At 37.5% G+C, this 21,051-nt stretch overlaps 1 protein-coding gene and 1 pseudogene across 1 annotated transcript in view; one reads left to right on the top strand and one right to left on the bottom strand.

Annotated features, from left to right (window-relative positions):
• The window catches only part of ANKS1B (ankyrin repeat and sterile alpha motif domain containing 1B), a 1,110,621-nt gene that overhangs the window by 550,154 nt on the left and 539,416 nt on the right, over positions 1 to 21,051 (bottom strand). The window lies entirely within an intron of this gene.
• Positions 13,838 to 15,411, top strand: LOC123843394 (elongation factor 1-alpha 1-like; annotated as a pseudogene).

Genomic DNA, 21,051 nt, shown 5'->3' with positions numbered 1-21,051 from the left:
TATTCAGGTCCTCTGCCCATTTTTTAAAAAGATTTTTATTTATTTATTTGACAGAGAGAGACACAGGGAGAGAGGGAACACAAGCAGGGGGAGTGGGAGAGGGAGAAGCAGGCTTCCCGCAGAGCAGGGAACCCGATGCAGGGCTCAATCCAAGGACCCTGGGATCATGGCCTGAGCCAAAAGCCTACGCCAACTGAGCCATCCAGGCACCCCTCTTCTGCCCATTTTTAATCAGATTATTTGTGGGTTTTTTGGCATGGAGTTGTATAAGTTCTCTATATATTTTGGATACTAACCCTTTATTGGATATGCCATTTGCAAATATCTTCTCCCATTCTGTAGGTTGTCTTTTTGTTTTGTTTATAGTTTCCTTTGCTGTACAAAAGTTTTTTTTTTATTTTGGTATAGTCCCAATGGTTTATTTTTGCTCTAATTTCCCCTGCCTTAAGGAGATGTATTTAGAAAAATGTTGCTACAGCCTATATATATATAAAATTACTGCCTATGTTTTCTTTTAGGAGTTTTATGTTTCAGGTCTCACATATAGATCTTTAATGCATTTTAAGTTTATTTTTGTATACGGAGTAAAAGAGTGGTTCAGTTTCATTTTTTGCATGTAGTTGTCCAGTTTTCCCAGCACCCATTTGAAGAGATTTTCTTTTTCTGTTGTACATTCTTGCCTCCTTTATCATAGATTAACTGACCACATAAGCATGGATTTATTTCTGGGCTCTCTATTCTGTTCTATTGATCTATGTGTCTATTTTTGTGGTAGTACCATACTGTTTTAATTACACAGTATATAGTCTATTTTAAATCTGGAATTGTGATACTTCCAGCTTTGTTCTTTCTCATGATTTCCTTGGCTATTTGGGATCTTTTGTGATTCCATACAAATTTTAGTTTTATTTGTTCTAGTTTTGTGAAAAATGTTGTTGGTATTCTGGTAGAGATTGCATTGAATCTATAAATTGCTTTGGGTAGAATGACATTTTAATGATATTAATTCTTCCAATCCATGAACATGGAATATCTTTCCATTTGTTTGTGTCATCTTAAATTACTTTCATCAGTGTTTTATAGTTTTCAGAGTATAGATCTTTCACCTCCTTGGTTAAGTTTATTCCTAGGTATTTTATTTTTTAGTGAATCATAAAAGGGATTGCTTTCTTAATTTTTTTTTGTGCTACTTTGTTATTAGTGTATAGAAATACAACTGATTTCTGTGCATTAATTTTGTATCCTTCAACTTTACTGAATTCGTTTATCAGTACTAATAGTTTTTTGGTGATGATGTGAGATGTGGGTTTGTGAGATATGGGCTTGTGCCTTTATCATTTATTATGTTGAGTCATGTTCCCTTTAAACCCACTTTGTTAAGAGTTTTTTTGTCATGAACAGATGTTGAATTTTGTCAAATACTGGCATATACTTGTTTTAAACTAACTTGGGGATTATTTGTACTCTCAGATTTTCTGTATGTAGTGAGATTTCTCCTTATACTCTACGATATACAGATAAATTGATTTCAACAGTATTTTGGAAAAAAGGACAACAAAATAAGGGCTTCCACTTCCAGACAAGAGACCACATTTGACCTCCTGTCTAAAAGAAGAAGAAAAAAAAGGTAGAATATATGAAATGATTGTTTATAAGACATTAGACAGGAGGCATGAAGGATAGAAATCTCTGAGACATAGCAAACAAACAAGAAAAATCCTATGATTGCCCAGTTTACTGCGTTGAGAGGATTTCCAGGCTGTGGCACAAGAAAAGGGAATCTAGGCAAAGTGGTAGACTCCAGGGTAGGAAGAGATGAAGCTGAGAGTGTGGGAAGACAATGATGACCAGAGTTGTCAGGGCAGAGGATGTAAAGGAGAGAGTTGCACAGAGACAAAATACCAAAGATTTCTAGAGGGACTACTTTGATTATTCATCTGAATAACAGCACAGGTGTATGTGGAAACAACCTAATGCTGGGGAAAAAACTACTTGAAAGAATTAGTGGTAAGAGTAACCAGTGCTCACAGGGCGCAAGAATAATGTCTGTTTCCAACAGTCAGATTAAAATTAGGTAGAGCAAACAGAAGGATCTTGCTTAGTAGTAGAGAATAATTAGCCTTAGATGTAGTACTGCTATGTTCTGACTTAGTATAATCAAAAAGTAATATCCAAAAGGATCAAACTGTTTCCAAGTAATTTAACTGCACCCAGAAAAAGCTTAAGAATATTTTTGGAATAGAAAATCATCCAGCATCAAACAAGGAAAGATTCACAATGTCTGGCACCTGATAAAAAAAATTACCAGGCATTAAAATGAGCAGGAAATATGACCTTATGAGGAGATAAATTAATCAATCAAAACTGACCCCAAAACTGACAGATGTCAGAACTAGCACATGAGAAGATTAAAATATTAAAACATCCTATATGAACTCCATTCCATATATTTAAAAAATTAAGTAGAGACCTGAAAGATGTGTATACACTCACACACACACACACACACACACACCCCTTCAAACTTCTAGAGATAGAACTCAAAGTCTGAGATGAAAAATACATTAGATAGGGTATAGGGAAAAATAGACATTGCAGAAGAAAATACTAGTAAACTTGAAGACATAGGAATTGAAACTACCCAAAATAAAACACAGAAAGGACAGAATAAATATCTGAAGAAATAATGGCTAAATTTTTTCCAAATTTGATGAAAACTATTCTTATTTTTTTTTTTTTTTTTTTTTTTTAAAGATTTTATTTATTTATTTGAGAGAGAGAGAATGAGAGAGAACACATGAGAGGGGATAGGGTTGGAGGGCAAAGCAGACTCCCTGTCGAGCAGGGAGCCCGATGCGGGACTCGATCCCAGGACTCCAGGATCATGACCTGAGCCGAAGGCAGTCGCTTAACCAACTGAGCCACCCAGGCACCCGAAAACTATTCTTATTTTTTATGTAACATTATGTTGCCAAAATTTTTCTTGGTTCCTACATATCATGTGAAAACATGGTTCTTAAAAATTATAAAATATTCCCTCCTGTGGATATTTTATGATTTATCTAGTCCTTTAATTTTGTTTGCACATTTTTATTTATTGTAATTTTTCATTATTATAAATGATGATATATTTAGCCTTTTTCTCCACAAATATTGATTTGCATCTGATCCTTGATATACATTCTCTAAAGTGGATTCACTTGATAAAAGGCTCTGCATACATTTTAGGTTCTTTTTTTTTTTTTAAGATTTTATTTATTTATTTGACAGAGAGAGACACAGCAAGAGAGGGAACACAAGCAGGGGTGTGGGAGAGGGAGAAGCAGGCTTCCCACTGAAAGAGAGCCTGATGTGGGGCCAATCCCAGGACCCCGGGATCATGACCTGAGCCGAAGGCACTTAACGACTGAGCTACCCAGGCGCCCCTACATTTCAGGTTCTTAATATATACTTTAAAGCAGTTTTTCAGAAAGATTATAAATATAGTATATATATTTTAAATTATAGTATATTTACCACATTATAGCCAGTAGATGACATTATAAGAGAAAAAAGGTATCAATGAAAAAAGTGAGAGAAATTTAGTTACTTTTATAGGTAAAGAATATAAGCCCTTTAAAATCTGCATTTCTAGTACTGTTAATAGTTTAAATATGTTTCATGTTCATAGTAAAAGCTAGTTCATGTCTTTGGCAATTTTTCTATTAGTTTTAAGTGTTTTTCTTAGATCAGTTTGTATGAACTCTTTATATGTTAAGGATATAACCCTTTATCATATTTGTGATGAACATTTTTCAAATATTTGTCTAAGCCTCCATTTATACTTCACATAATTTCCAAAGTTATCACCTTAGTTATCACCCACATTAGGGCCTGTGGGTGGCTCGGTCAGTTAAACCTCTGCCTTGGGCTCAGGTCCTGATCCCATGGTTCTGGGATGGAGCCCTGCAGTTGGGCTCCCTGCTCAGTGGGGACTCTGCTTCTCCTCCCTCTGCCCCTCCCCTTGCTTGTGCTTCCTCGCTCTCTCTCAAATAAATAAAATCTTTACAAAATGCTTTCACATTTATCATTGTTCATAAGTCCTAAGCTTATGCTTACTTCTCCTTTAAACTGGTATTGGTATTTTGGTTGTAGAATAACCTAAGAATCAAGGTGCATTCCTTTCATTTATAAGAGAATCCTGCTCTATTTAACCTCTCAGCTTACCTTATCTAGGAAATGTCTTTCGCCTCATAAGAGAATTAAATGTAGTTAAGATTCAATCTAATGGCTAACTACTAGGGGAAAACCTGTGGTATGGCTGAATGGAAGGGAATTTTCCTTCACACGGAGACCTATCAGTTACACTTGTACCTATTCTTGTAAAAGTTAATGCTTTATTTCTAAAATATGTCTATTGGAGATCTAATTAAATTCTGTTAGATTTATTCAATACCCATATACAGTAAACAATGGTAATGGAAAGGTTTCTGGCCTGAATGCCAGGAAACGCAGTTTCGATGTGGCTCTCTCACCTTCCAGAACTCCACTTCCTCTCCAGCTATAAAACGGGAGCCAACTCAATGAGCTTTAGAATTCATTTCAGCTCTGAAATTCTACAACTTATGATTGTTTTCAAGATAGCATTTTCCCCCAAAGAATTATCTTCTGAGATTGTGTGTATCTATTTTAGAAAGGCTGGGAGTGAGGAGGGGTCAATTTTTAATGGCTGCAGATGTTTTACAAATGTTAAAGATACATTGTGCCGATCGCTGAGTTTGAAATCTCCAGCAAGTAAATGCATATTTACAAGTTTCCAGCATGTCATATGGTGAATCTGGTCTTTCATGCTTCAAGATGCTAAAAAGAAACCTATGCCTCCTTTGAAGTCAGTGGAAGTTCTAAACTCAGCTAAAGCATGTGCTAGCTTAATACCAATAGAAAAATCAGGCCAATTTTCATCCCATCAGTGCAAAATTAATCAAACAAGTCTATTTTTAAATGGCACATCAGCCATTTAACTTTATATTGCTCAGTACTAACTAGCATTAACTTAGTATTAATTTAGGATCTAGGTTATATTTCCTAGATTAAGGGGAATGTTAAAGTGTATGACTTAGATTTCAAATACATTATTCTTATGAATTTGAATGTGATTATGTAAACAAGGTATTGATGGATCCACTGGATTTTTTGGGGGGGGGGAAGTTTGTAATCATTTAACTTTCTTCCAAATAATAAAATTTTATAATCTCACATTTATAAATTCTACAATTAAACTAAACTATAATCACATATATGCTTGTGTTTGTGTGTGTTTCTGACAATAATGGCTTATAATTTAAGGTGTAAAATGGTTTTATAAGATGTTCATGGTTTCCTGAATAGAATCTGAAACCTCTGGATTTATTTAATTTCTCAAAGAAAGAGACAATGCTATCATATGGAGCTAGATATTACTGAAAAAGTCAACTAGTAGCAGTAAATGTCAAAATTCACCTTAAAATGGCATCTCTAATTATAAATTGACACTAGCAAAGCATTGGCGGTTTTCATGATATTACATGCATTCACAAGCTCCTGCAACTGCCAGCCAAACCTCCAGTTTCTCTCCACATTTGCTTTTCCTTTATGACATTTACTTTGATCAGTCAACAGTAAGAATTCTGGTGTTCTCCTAAGCCACCCTACAGTTTAAAATCCTGACTACTTCATGTTCTTCTGATGGTGGGGTGGGGAGAGCAGCAAGTCTTTCAGAATGAGATCTGTGCTTATCAATCAAAGCAGCCACACCTGGGAAATTGGCTTCTGCAGAGGTGAAGTTGGTTCATATACTGGGAAAGGAAAAGCTGTTTCTGATTAAAATGGCGGCAAAACAATTCAGGCAGCTGGAGGGCCTTCTGAAAACTGAAAAGATTGGATTTCCAGGGTTTGGACAATGAAGCAGAGAGAACTTAAGTTTATGAAAAGCAAATAGGAGAACAGCTTCAGGTTAGTTTAAAAATGGAGCCTGGGGAGATCTTATACAGAGAAAATCATGCAAGCTGAATCATAGTGGGGGAATGAATGAAGGAAAAGCCTGACTCTCAGAGATACAGTGATAGAGAAATAAAGAAAATAAAGATAAAACCCCAGGCTTTAGCACAACCTCCCAAAAAGTCTTCCTGGATATGTTCACAGCTGGGTAAACCCTGTGGCACCACTAAGTAGTTTTCCCTTCGTTGAGTTCTTTCTGCTACTTGTCCCTCCCCTGAACCTCTCATGTGAAATCCCTCCCCCTGGTGTCATCTATAGTTTTGTTATTCAAAGTGTGATCTGAGGACCAGCAGCACTGGCATCTCCTAATGGATTCTGCCTTAGAAATGTAGAATCGTGGTCCCCCAACTCAGATCTACTGAAACAGAGTACCATTTTTTCCAAGATCTGGAAGTGATTTGTAAGCATATTGAAGTTTGAGGAGCACTGCTCTATAATATACACAGTGTGCTGTTTTTGCAAGAGAGACTTTATTATTGCCTGTAAAGATGGCATAAAGATTATAAATATCCATTATTTATTTGCTCAACAGATATTCATAAAGCACAATGGGCATACCACAGGGCCCTATTCTCAAGGAGTTAGCACTTTGCTGCTATTTGTTGAACTCTATTCGGTTCTCGGCATTGTGTGCTGTCCTAGGGTTGCAAAAGTAAATAGGACGCTGTCCCTGCCCTTAATGAGGTGGTAGACATGTTAGGAAATGGTTAATGAAAAAGACATACTACGGTTTTAATGATAATAATAGGCACTTGGCACTGGGGTTACAGGAGAAAGAGTAGTGGGTGTCTGTGAGGAAGGTGGTAATTAAGTTTTATAGAAATGTAAAGGCTTTTTACAAAGAAGATGAGCTTGAGCTGAATCTTGGAAAAAATAATAAGGGTTTTTTTTTTCTTTTCTTTTTTCCAGGTGGACCATGGGGCACTGAAGGCAGGAGGATGGTAGGAGTAGGAAGAGTGTACAAGGCAGAAGGAACAACTTTAACAAAGGCTTCAGGGCAAGAAAGAGGTTGGCCTATTCAGTTTTAAGTAGCTCCATACGACTGGGTTATAGGTTTGGAACAGGATAAATTAGGGTCTGGTGGTCAGAGGAAAGGCTGGAGAGCTTGACATGAGCCAGATTTAGAGGGTCCTATAGACTAATAACATTAAAGTTGATCCTACAAAGCAGCTCTATAGAAAGTCACTGAAGGGTTTTCAGTTACGTAGTAACAGGATCATGCTGGTGTTTTTAGAAACACCACTCTGGAGGATGTTTGGAGAATGATGGATTAGACATGTTGGTTGTAGCATAAAGTACATGGAGGCTCTTAACTCTAGGAAACAAACTGAGGGTTGCTGGAAGGGAGGGGTGTAGGGGAGATGGGGTAACTGGGCAATGGGCATTAAGGAGGGCACTTGATGGAAGGAGCACTGGATGTTATATGTAACTGATGAGTCACTAAATTCTACCTTGGAAACTAATAATATACTATATGTTAATTAAATTGAATTTAAATTTTAAAAAAGTACATGGGGAAAAGTAATGGCAGACAAGGCTGGACAGGTAAGTTTGGCTCCAGATCACAGAAAATATGACTGCCATATTTTGCGCTTAAAAGGCAGCAGGGAGCCACTGAACTGTTCTAAGTGGTAGAATGCTTTAGATAGGGAACAGACTGAAGGCTAAAGGCCAGTTAGAAGGTTACTGCAATAATTGAGGCAAGAGGTAATAAGAATCTGTTGATTCCAAGAATAGAAACAGAAGCAGGTGCATAATTACAAGCACAGTTTCATTACTCATTTTAGGATGGCACAATTTTATACATAAATCAGATCTTTAATATGTCTCCATTTTTGCATCCTAATATAGCCTTTACTTTTGCACTGATCACTGGGTGAGATGCTTTGAAAGTTCTTTGGGTCACCAATCAAAAAGCTCTTGTTGTCTAAGCTCTAGGTCCTAGGTCCATAGTTCAGCTCTAAATGGGAATTGCACACTCCAAAGTCACCCAAACTCAGAACTGAAATCTTGTTACAGAACTGTTCCCTATTTGCTTCTTTTTGTTGTTTCCCAGACCTGATTATGTTTCTGGGGAGGCTTCTTGGTTATTCCTTATTCACTGTCAAGAAAATGTCCTTCCCTCGTCTAAGTTCCAGCCCCTTTCTACTCCCACTGTTTTATTTTACACCTCAGAATCACTGATTCCACTAGACTACAGAGAGATCAAAATCACCTTTCCAGTTCCCAGCTTCTTTAAAACAGTATGAGTTGTGGGGAGGGTACAACTCGATCATACTTAATAAACCCCAACCACTGCCAGACTTAGTTTTTATATGATTTGGGGCTATGGAGCTTTTTGCTGGTGTTAGATACTCTGAATTCCTTCAGAAAGTTTTTACAAGTATCTCAGTTTCACAGTATAGAATATTTAAAACCTAGGTCAAACGTCATGCTTGGCCTGACTTCCAAAATATAGAATTTCAAATGGCCACTTTCTCCCTTAAAAAAATATATATTTTTTAAAAAGATAGGATGAAGTACTATATTCTATTTCCCATCTATCAATTTTCTCCATGTGACAATTTGCCCTCTGGCGTGATGGTTCTATTCTTTTTAATTCAAGACCAAACAGGCTTAGAGAATGATTAGAAACATTCATACTGTAATATTAACACTTACAAAATCCCACTGTTCTTATCTGAGCTTTTCATTTTTGCTAAGATGCTTTGCCAGAATGGAAGCTGCCCACACAATACTTGTATGAAAATTATACTTGCTCAATAATATTCATATCTCCACCCACTTTTGAGTGGAACAGAACAAGCATTACGATACGCATGTGCACATTTGCATGAAAATGTACCATACACAAATTCAGGTTTGCATGCCCAATTTCAAATGTATATTCCCATAGAAATGCACATTAGAAAAAGCATAAATTCTCAATGTCCAGACATTTTCCTCCCCAGATGGCATTTTTTTTCCCTAAAAGGGAAAGATAATGATAGCCTTAATTTATGTAGTACTTTTTTCCATTCTCCTTTCTCTACAAGAAATAGAAGTGTGCTGTTTTATGGGAAACTTTAAAAAAGCATAAATTCTTTTTTCCTTAACATATAGATCATAGTTAGTGTCCCAGAAGACTGGTTCTTTAGGCAAATTCTAGAATAAAGTGGAATTTGTCAATGTATTTTCTCTTTTATGATAGTCTTTCCTTTTCTTAAAGTTACCCCGATTCCTTGCCAGCTCCATAGCTCATGACCTCCCTCGCAGAGATCTCCCAGACTATTCTTGCCATTCCCCATCCCAAAGTATGAAAAGTTTAATTTACAAAAAAGAAGCTCGCATATTCCTGTGCAGTCCTCACAATAGTCTTGTAATTTTATAAGCTAAGAGAGTACATATTGTTACACCCATTTCACTAAATGTTATTTTTCACTTCCTTTTTACTCTTTACCTCTTATAGTTGTGTTGTTTCTTATTAATAATTTCTTGCTTTTTCTAAATGAATTTTTAAATCTCTTCAAGCTTTTAAAAATATATCTTAGGAGGTGCCTGGATGGCTCAGTCGTTAAGCGTCTGTCTTGGCTCAGGTCATGATCTTAGGGTCCTGGGATTGAGCCCCGCATCAGGCTCCCTGCTCAGCGGGAAGCCTGCTTCTCCCTCTCTCACTTCCCCTGCTTGTGTTCCCTCTCTTGCTGTGTCTCTCTCTGTCAAATAAATAAAATAAAATAAAATAAAATAAAATAAAATAGGGGCGCCTGGGTGGCTCAGTTGGTTAAGCAACTGCCTTCGGCTCAGGTCATGATCCTGGAGTCCCTGGATCGAGTCCCGCATCGGGCTTCCTGCTTGGCAGGGAGTCTGCTTCTCCCTCTCCCACTCCCCCTGCTTGTGTTCCCTCTCTCGCTGTGTCTTTCTCTGTCAAATAAATAAATAAAATCTTTAAAAAAAATAAAAAATAAAAATAAAATAAATAAAATAAAATAAAAATCTGTTAGAATGTGTTCCATGACATTAATTTATCTGAAATGAATCAGAATTGGGTGGTTTTTGTTGGCTGTACTTCTTAGTTTTATGTGATTTTTTTGTTTACTTTTGAATTTTGGTTTTCAGGCACCCATTCTCCTGCTCCCTGTTTTTCCCCAAACCCTGACTTTTAAGAGTAAGATTGGATCTCATCTCCAGTTTTGCACAGAACACTTTTCATCCCTCTGCCATACAGAAACTAGATCGGAGTCAGAGTCCCCAGTCCTAAAGTCTGTGTACTACTTGGATTTCTATTCCATTTATGGTTCACTGAAATGTTTACCTGGTTTTTGAACTTGGCCTTGTCTTTTTGATATTTAGTCGTATACTTTATTACTCATTGGTATGTACTGTGAACTTACGGGGCCATCTTGACAAGAAGTTTGTGGTATTATCATTTTATACATAGAAGTGAACTAATAAAGACTTATTACCTCACCCCAAATGGCAAACCTAACCAGTGGTACCATCTGGCCTGCAATTCAAGTCTTTCATTTGGTGCTGATAATAAAAATTTATTTCATTTTAGAGAGAGCTGCTCTCAATGAACTGCTGACCAGCTAGGGTAAAGCAAGAAAGCACATGACTTAGAGTCAGAAGACCTACATTCAAATTCTGACTAGGCCAATTATTAGTATCTCTTGCCTTTCATTTGCATATTGTATAATGGCAAAATTACTAAATACCTAACAAGGTTGTCATGAGATTAGTGCATATGAGAACTTTTTTTTTTATTTCGTTAGATAACATATAGTGCAATATTGGTTTCTGGAGTAGAATTCAGTGATTCATCACTTACATACAACACCCAGTGCTCATCACAAGTTCCCTCCTTAATACCCATCATCCATCTAGCCCATTCCCCACCTTCCTCCCTCTGTCAATCCTCAGTTTGTTCTCAATCATTAAGAGTCACTTATGGCTTGTTTCCCTCTCTTCTTTTTTTTCTTTCCCCCTTCCCATATGTTCATCTGTTTTCTTTCTTAAATTCCACATATGAGTGAGATCGTATGGTATTTGTCTTTCTCTGACTTATGTCACTTAGCATAATACACTCTAGCTCTCTCCATGTTGTTGTAAATGGCAAGATTTTATTCTTTTTGATGGTTGAATAATATTTCATTGGATATATATACCTCATCTTCTTTATCCATTCATGGACATTTGGGTTCTCTCCATAGTTTGGCTATTGTTGATAATGTTGCTATAAACATCGGGGTGCATGTACCCCTTTGAATCTGTATTTTTGTATCCTTTGGATAAATACCTAGTAGTGCAATTGCTGGATTGTAGGGTAGTTCTATTTTTAACTTTTTGAGGAACCTCCAAAATGTTCTTCAGAGTGGCTGCACCACTTTGCATTCCCAACAGTGCAAGAGGGTTCCCCTTACTCCACATCCTCGCCAACATCTATTCTTCCTTGTGTTGTTAATTTTAGCCATTCCAACAGGTGTGAGGTGGTATCTCATCATGGTTTTGATTTGTATGTTCCTGAGATGAGTGATGTTGAGCATCTTTTCATGTGTCTGTTAGCCATCTGTATGTCTTCTTTGGTAAAGTGTCTATTCATGTCGTATGCCCATTTCTTGACTGGATTATTCATTTTTGGGGTGTTGAGTTTGGTAATTTCTTTATAGATTTTGGATACTAACCCTTTATCAGATATGTCATTTGTAAATATCTTTTCCTATTCCATAGGCTGCTTTTAGTTTTATTGTTTCCTTTCCTGTGCAGAAGCTTTTTATCTTGATGAAGTCCCAATAGTTCATTTTTGCTTTTGTTTCCCTTGCCTCTGGCAATGTGGCTAATAAGAAGTTGCTATGGCCAAGGTCAAAGAGATTTCTGCCTGTGTTCTCCCCTAGGATTTTGATGGTTTCCTATCTCATATTCAGGTCTTTCATCCATTGTGAATTTATTTTTGTGTATGGTGTAAGAAAGTGGTCCAGTTTCATTATTCTGCATGTTGCTGTCCAGTTTTCCCAGCACCATTTGAGAAGAGACTTTTTTCCATTAGATATTGTTTCCTGTTTTGTTGATGATTAGTTGACCATATAGAGAACTTTTTGTTTTGTTTTAAAGATTTCACCTATTTATTTTGACAGAGAGACAGCAAGAGAGGGAACACAAGCAGGGGGAGTGGGAGAGGGAGAAGCAGGCTTCCCGATGAGCAGAGAGCCCGATGTGGGGCTCAGTCCCAGGACCCCAGGATCATGACCTGAGCCGAAGGCAGATGGCCAATGACTGAGCCACCCAGGCACCTCTAGAGAACTTTTTTTAAAAATGAAAGGACAGTACAAATGTAGACAGATTAATAGCTAAAAGACTTGTCTTTTTAAAGATATGTAAGTAATATGTGTTTATTTCTGAGAAATCATAAAATATGGATGAATATGAAGAAAAAATAACACAACTGAGCTGTGTATTCTCCCAGATTTATTTCTATCTATATTTATATTTTTAAAGTAGCAACTTAATTAAGTGCTTGTCAAATTTTACCTACACCCATATATACATGTAACCAATCAAGAAACTCACTCCTCAAGGAATTTGGGGAAGGGTATTGATACCAAATCAGAGAAAGTAATATTAATGTAGTATTGGATTGACTTAGTTTGATTCTTTATATTCAGATTCCAAGGACAAAGCTTCCATTTATATTTAACCTTTTCAACAAACTATTAGTTTGACTAGATCTTCCAGATTTCATTATAGTAGACTACAAAATCCCATTTAGCTATTTGAAACAGAAATGAATTTATTGTAGGAATTAAGTAACTCATAGAATCTTTGTGGGCTAGAGAATCAAGCTTGGAGTTTCACAATCAGAAACAAGGCACCCAGGGTTAAAGCCAACAGAAGAAATACCCACTATTCACACTACTTGGCCATCCTAGAAGACCTGCTCATTGGTGTCACCCATGAGGATCAGCACCTAACCTAGATTTAAGACATTCCACTGGAACTGTCCCAGAAGAACCATATGTCTCTACCACCACACTTGTCACATGTGGCCACTGCCTTCTCATCTCCCTTCTGCCTCTAACATTCTCCATGGACCCAAGTTCCAAGTGGAACTTATCTTCAAGGAGATCTAGAAATGAAGTTTTTTGTGTTTTGGGTTTTTCAGGCTCTATGGTAGGAAGGTAAGATATAATGGAACTGGAATTGGTAAGGAGTAAAGCCAACTACACTATCTGCCACAGATTGGTACTATAATTTCCCCCATTTTATAGATGAGGAAATTGAGCCTTAGGTAGATTATGTTCTTTGCTTAATGATAAACAGTTTGTATGGAAGGAAGGCCAGGAGTTTTCAACTTCAGCATTCTGATCCAACATATGCTTTCCTAGCCACTATGATGTTTAATAATTACATGTTTACATGACTTCTTCCCTAATAAGGTATGAGTTCCTGAGGAACAAGGATTCTTTCTGACTCAGTATTTTTCAGAGTCAAACACTGGGTGTCATTATTCCTTCAGTCATTCAACAACTTCTTATTGAATAGCTACTATGTTCTAGGCACTCTTCTAGGGACTTAGGAACATGGGGTGAGCAAAACAGGTATGGTTCCTGAACTCAGGAAGAGTGTTTAGTAGGACAGAGTCATTAGATAAAAAAATTACACAGTAATTAAACACAACTTAAATTACATGTAATATGACAGAAAGATATGTGAAAATAAGAGAATGTTTAAATGGGGGAATTTAAGCTAAATTTGGAAGTCAGACAAAGAAAGTTTTCTCTACTTTTTCACAATGGGTTTGCCACCAGAAGACAGGTGTCATGAAAACCACCACTCAACCTAAACCAAAATGCGAAAGGAAAAGACTCACATCAACATTGTCATCATTGGACACATAGATTCGGGCAAGTCTACTACTGGTCTGGTCATCTACTGGTCATCTGATCTAAAATGTAGTGGGATTGACAAAAGAACTATCGAAAAATTTGAGAAGGAGGCTCCTGAGATGGGAAAGGGCTCCTTCAAGTATGCCTGGGTCTTGGATAAACAAAGCTGAACGTGAATGTGGTATCACCACTGATATCTCCCTTTGGAAATTTGAGACCAGCAAGTATTATGTGACCATCGTTGATGCCCCAGGACACAGAGACTTTATCAAAAACATGATTACAGGCACATCTCAGGCTGACTGTGCTGTCCTGATTGTTGCTGCTGGTGTTGGTGACTTTGAAGCCAGTATCTCCAAGAATTGGCAGACCCGTGAGCATGCCCTTCTGGCTTACACACTAGGTGTAAAACAATTAATTGTTGGTGTTAACAAAACGGATTCCACTGAGCCACTCTACAGCCAGAAGAGATATGAGGAAATCGTTAAGGAAGTTAGCACCTACATTAAGAAAATTGGCTACAACCTTGACATGGTAGTATTTGTGCCAATTTCTGGTTGGAATGGTGACAACATGCTGGAGCCAAGTGCTAACATGCCTTGGTTCAAGAGATGGAAAGTCACCTGTAAAGATGGGAATGCCAGTGGAAACACACTGCTTGAAGCTCTGGATTGCAGTCTGCCACCAACTTGTCCAACTGACAAGCCCTTTTGTCTGCCTCTCCAGGACATCTACAAAATTGGTGGTATTGGTACTGTCCCTGTGGGCTGAGTGGAGACTGGTATTCTTAAACCTGGCATGGTGGTCACCTTTGCTCTCCAGTCAATGTTACAACTGAAGTAAAGTCTGTTGAAATGCACCAGGAAGCTTTGAGTGAGGCTCATCCTGGGGACAATGTGGGCTTCAATGTCAAGAATGTTTCTGTCAAAGATGTTCATCAGGGCAATGTGGCTGGTGACAGCAAAAATGACCCACCAATGGAAGCAGCTAGATTCACGGCTCAGGTGATTATCCTGAACCATCCAGGCCAAATCAGTGCTGGATATGAACCTGTGCTGGATTTCACACAGCTCACATTGCTTGCAAGTTTGCTGAGCTGAAGGAGAAGATATATCGTCGTTCTGGAAAAAAGCTGGAAGATGGTCCCAAGTTCCTGAAATCTGGTGATGCTGCCATTGTTGATATGGTTCCTGGCAAGCCTATGTGTGGTGAGAGCTTCTCTGACTATCCTCCTCTGGGCTGTTTTGCTGTTTGTGACATGAGACAGACGTTGCTGGGGGTGTCATCAAAGCAGTGGACAAGAAGGTAGCTGGAGCTGGCAAGGTCACCAAGTCTGCCCAGAAAGCTCAGAGTCTAAATGAATATTATCCCCAATACCTGCCACCCCAGTCTTAATCAGTGGTGGAAGAATGGTCTCAGAACTGTTTGTGTCAATTGACCATTTAAGTTTAATAGTAAAGGACTGGTTAATGATAACAATGCATCATAAAACCTTCAGAAGGAAAGGAGAATGTTTTGTGGACCATTTGTGTGTGTGTGTGTGTGTGTGTGTGTGTGTGGCAGTTTTAAGTTATTCGTTTTTAAAATCAGTACTTTTTAATGGAAACAACTTGACCAAAAATCTGTCACAGAATTTTGAGACCCATTAGAACAAAAGTTTAATGAGAAAAAAAAAATTTTCTCTAAGGAAATGGCTTGAATTATAGAGACTTGTAAGATGGGTAGGTATCAGTCAGAGTAAGGAAAGGTTGGGGCAGAGAGTACTGTAAACACATGGAATAAATACAGTATGAGAAGCCTTTGAGGTTGAAAGGAGGTTAGGGTATTGAAAGAAGGCCAGTATGCCTGAAATATAGACAATAAGGAAGAGACTGACTTGGGATAAGTCTAAAGGGACAGGAACTCATTAAATGTTCACTGAATGAATGAATGTGTGCATGTACCATTGGGGGTATCTGTGAAGCTTTCTAAGTTTACTTTTTACACTGACATTCTATGATTCCACAAGAGTCAGTAAATCTCTGCATTTTTAGAAAAGGAAAAGTGAAGCTAGAGTGGTAAACTGCCCTAAACTTATTAGAATATACTGATAGTCCACCTTAACACTTTAGAATTAATCACTTTTGTGGATGCTGTGGATTCTACAAGGAGAAAAGTGGAATGGACCCAATTATCTAATACCTGAAAGTGAAATGGTAAAACTAACAGAATAATTTAGTTAAATAAAATGAAGCAGATAGTTTCTTTCTTCTCCTCTTCATTCATAATTGCTTTAAAATGGATGGTTTATTTCTCTATTATTTGAAGTTTGTTATCATAGACAGATACTCGAACCTTGAACAGTGTCCTTGACATTTATGAAAAAGCCTTAAAGTTACTCTTCCTTTTCTCATCTGCTTCTCTTCCAGGTCAATGAACAAGGCATAAGGCCTCTAGTTGTAAGGTTAATCCCTTTATCTGTCCTCTGAATCTCATTGCCTTCTGCCCATTCTGGATTTCACTTACTCAATTTTATCATTCTCTTCTCAGCATCTACAACCTTTTCCTCTAACCTAGTTCAAAAGAACATAGGTCTCAGCATATAATCATGTTCAATTCTCTCTCATGGTAAAAATAGACAAAAGCAAATAATAAAATAGCTCCTCAAATATGTCTCCCTTGATCTATAATCCTTGTTTTCTCTTTTCCTTCACATCCAAGATTTTTAAAGATCAGTTGCTGTTTACTGGCATCCCTCAAATGCACTGTGGCTTCTGCTCCTATGTTCCAATGGAACTGCCCCTGAAAGTATCACCAGTGACCTCTTTGTTGCCATACCTAGTGGGCACTTTCCAGGTCTTTTGGGGTTGACCTCTAGGCAGCATTTAATACTATTAACCAGCTTTCAGAAGCTGATGGCACCAGAAGGAACAAGCCAGGTTCCCAGACTCACCACATGGAAGGGTATCCACCTTACACTCAATCGAACTATTGTGTGTGCAAGAAATAAACTTATGTTGTATTAAGCCACTAGGATTTATGAACTGTTATAGCACCTAGCATTATTTACCCTGACAAATGTATGATTATTATTAGCTATTCCTGATCTGGTCTCCCTGACTAGCCTCAATTGTCATCATTCTCCCTATGAACTCAATGCCCCAGCTACACAAAACACTTTACATGCATATATGTGTGTATGCTATTGCCCATGCTATTTTTAATTCCTTTCTCCATATTATCTGTTGACACACTTATCCTTTTAGCCTTACTTATAGCATCTGAGAAAGTTTCCCTGTTCCTGACAAACATACTTATTCCCACTACACCTCATATACCCCTGTTATGGATTAACTAACTGTTTATGTCTCCCCAAAATTCATATATTGAAACCTATTCCCCCAATATTTGGAGGTAGAGCCTTTGGGAGGTGTTTAAGTCATGAGGGTGGAATCTTCATGAGTAAAATTAGTGCCCTTATAATAAAGATCCCAGAGAGCTCCTTCACCCCTTCTGCCATGTGAGGACACAGTACGGATACTGCCATCTAGGGGCGCCTCAGTGGCTTGGTCAGTTGAGCTTCCGACTCTTGGTTTCAGCTCAAGTCATGATCTCAGGTCATGGGATTGAGCCCTGGTCTGGCTCTGCACTCAGCATGGAGTCAGTTTGAGATTCTCTCCCTCTCCCTTCCCTCCTGCCCTTCCCCCTGCTCATGCTCTCTCTTTCTCTCTCTCAAATAAATAAATAAATACATAAATAAAATCTTAAAAAAAAAAAAAAAAGACTGCCATCTATGAACCAGGAAAAGGACCCTCACCAGACACAAAATCTGTTGGCGTCTTGATCTTGGACTTCTCAGCCTCCAGCACTGTGAGAAAAAAACATTTGTTTATAAGCCCTCTCAACTTATATTTTTATAGCAGCCTGAGCTAAGACATCCCTCTGTTGTAGCACTCATAACATTGTATCATAATTGTTTTCCATTCTTAGGTGAACGTTTTGAGGGCAGACACCATGTATTTTCAGCTGTGTTCTCACTGCCTATAGCATTGTCTGCTACTTGATAAGAGGCTCTCAGGTTTGTAGAATATAGGAATTATAAGAATTGCAGGTATGCTTTGTTAAACAAGGTTCAAATGATAAATACTGGACCCATAAATGAAATTTTATATGAACATTAGATTCTGGCAAAGAAAAAAAACATTTGTGGTTTTATATTTTATTTTCCTTAAACCCTAGGTATTTAAGATGTATAACTTTCTAAAAAATAAACTCTTACCTACCACTGGTTTTAAAGATTAATTTGGGCAACAACCACATGATTATATATCCTTTGTATCTAATTTTCTTAGAGGTGATTTTCTATGCACAAAATAATATTTGCATATGATCAGTCACATTTTTTGTATTCCAAATGTATTAATATTTTATTATTTATTTTTAAAGATTTTATTTATTTATTTGACAGAGAGAGACAGTGAGAGAGGGAACACAAGCAGGTAGAGTAGGAGAGGGAGAAGCAGGCTCCCCGCTGAGCAGAGAGCCCGATGCGGGGCTCGATCCCAGGACCCTGGGATCATGACCTGAACCGAAGGCAGACGCTTAACGACTGAGCCACCCAGGCGCCCTCCAAATGTATTAATATTTTAATTAGCTATAAGCAATAGAAAAGAAATTTATCTAGTCTGCTCTGGAAGTGCTAATATGATTTTAAAAAACAACTAAGAACACTAATTTTGTTGTCAATTTCATATCCTTATAATTACCTCTTAAATAGGCAGCACTTTTCTCATTGTAATCACTGCTGTTTTCAAATGGCTTAAAAAGAAGAAAAGCATTTAAGCTAATTCTTAGAAAAGGTAAAACTGCTTATTTTGACATTAGTTGGCTATGGACCATGTCCTTTCCATTTCTGAAAAAGACAACCTGGAAACTTCTGTGTTAAGAACAAATAATTTTAATAACTTTAGAAGTATCTAAAAATGGAACCACTTTTAGGTGTCAGATAAGATGATCTTAATTCATCTTCTCTCAAAGGTACTGGCCAGTAACACTGGGTGGGGTATTATCAAATTGTTACTCTATCAATGGGTCAACAAAGCAGTCTAAAGAGTCAGATGGGTAAAATCTAGGGACCTGAGGAATAACTCCTTTCTTCAACCCCAGCCTTCTCTAAGCTGGACACAGGAGGAAATGTAGGCTACTTCTTTTAGAAGAGGTCATATTAATTGGAAGGGAGACAAAACAGTTTAGCAAGTGGGTTGTAATGCAAGAAATAGCTTGGTGGAACAATGGAAAGTGATGTTAGTACAGTTAGGAGGTTCAAGTTGCTAAATATATATAAAGGGAATAGAAGAATATAAAGATTCCAAAGTGTCAGAAGGAATCATGGAACTTGAAGAGTAAAAAAGACTTTAAAGAGATAGCATTTTAGCTCAACTCTTTCATTTTAAAGAGGAGGAAAGTGACCTTTAAAAAGGTTAAATCACTTGACCAGGGTGCACAGAGAGTTAGTGAAAATAGTGTCTGTGGGTTCCTATGGTGGGGATGAGGAAGAACATATACGGGAAGAAAGGAAGTGGGTCTCTTTTCATTCTGATCCAAAAACGCAAATCCTTTAAAAGGGTATGCAGACCTTTTAAAAAAACAACTGGCATTACCTGCAGAGCTGAACCAAATGCTACAGTTAGTACCCAGGTTAGGTCAGAAAAATGTGCTTTGTGAAATTTCTTTTTGTGTATGGATAACCTTCGTAAAATTAGCTCATGCTTGCTTTTAAATTACTTCACACCTGTCTGAATCACTGGGTGGAAATGGCTTCATGAAGTCATGAGAAGTAGTGCTTAAAACAAAAGCATAAATAAGAATGAAATAAACATCAAACATTCTGGTGAACATCTGAAAGGAGAAAATCTTTACCCAGACTGTGAAATACTGAAAGACTTCAGAAAACCACACAGACTGAGTCCTGCCATAAGTACTTTCTTGCAGGCACTAATAATTCTGCTTTGTCTTTAATGAACATGATGAGACTCACTTTTTTATTTCCATTATCTCCTATAATCTGTGTTGCATGTAATATAAAAGGATAAATTATCAAGAACTCAAGATATCTTGGGGTGCCTGGGTGGCTCATTTGTTAAGCGTCATGATCCCAGGGTCCTGGGGTCGAATCCCAGGTTGGGCTCCCTGCTCTGCGGGAAGCCGGCTTCTCCCTCTCCCACTCCCCCTGCTTGTGTTCTTTCTCTCACTGTCTCTCTCTCTGTCAAGTAAATAAATAAAATCTTTAAAAAAAAAAAAAGAAAGAAAGAAATCAAGGTATCTTGAGATGCCACTCCCATCAGGCAAAAGACTCATCTAGAAATAAAAATCACACTATAACAACCTTAGAGAGATCTCACAAGTCCATTAATTATTCACTTAAAAGATTAAGCACCTAGAGATTATTTGAGTACCTCAACTATCAATGGCAATTTTTTTTTTGTATATTGGTCCCCTAAACTTTTCCTGATATACATGAGGTCTATTTCTCTTAAGAATCTAGATTTCTTTCTAAATAATTTATAGAGTATTATAGCTATAGTAAAAGATTCCCAATAATTCTTAAAAACTTACTTTCTGATACATTCATATGAAGGGTAAATTTGACCCTGTAATTTGCTTTCTATTATAATTCAATCTTAAATTGACTCCCACTCCCAAACAGTGGTCTTAACCTCTCAAGCCCAATGTATACAAAATGAAATCACAATACCCAAGCCTAGGTTACCTTCTCTTAACTGGAATCTTTGTTTCCCCCCGGTATAAATCTTACAAGGACCTCAGACCAATCTCATTAGAAGCAGCACAGAGTGATATAGTCTTTAGAGTCAGATATATATGGGTGAAGTGCTGATTTCACTCCATTTTACTGTGAACTCTTAGATGAATCTATCTCCCTTAAGTCTGTTTCCTTATCTGCAAAATTGAGATAATACCAGCCTCATAAATTTATGGAGAGTAAATGCATGCATTGCCTATAAAAATCCTGGCATATGGCAGGCACACAGTAAATGGTAGTGACTGTTACTATTATCACCTTATATTACACTGCTTTCTCATGTCACTTCATACTTGAAAACCTATGAGTCCCTCTGGCCATATAAAATTAAATCTAATCTCTTCTATTGTGCTTTTAATGCTTTCTATATTCTGGCCC

Source organism: Mirounga angustirostris, unplaced genomic scaffold (assembly GCF_029215605.1).
Source record: "Mirounga angustirostris isolate CCGP_5_RB_7025 unplaced genomic scaffold, mMirAng1.0.hap1 SCAF_5, whole genome shotgun sequence".
Taxonomy (NCBI): Eukaryota; Metazoa; Chordata; class Mammalia; order Carnivora; family Phocidae; genus Mirounga; species Mirounga angustirostris.
This window is presented reverse-complemented; position numbering and strand designations above follow the sequence as displayed.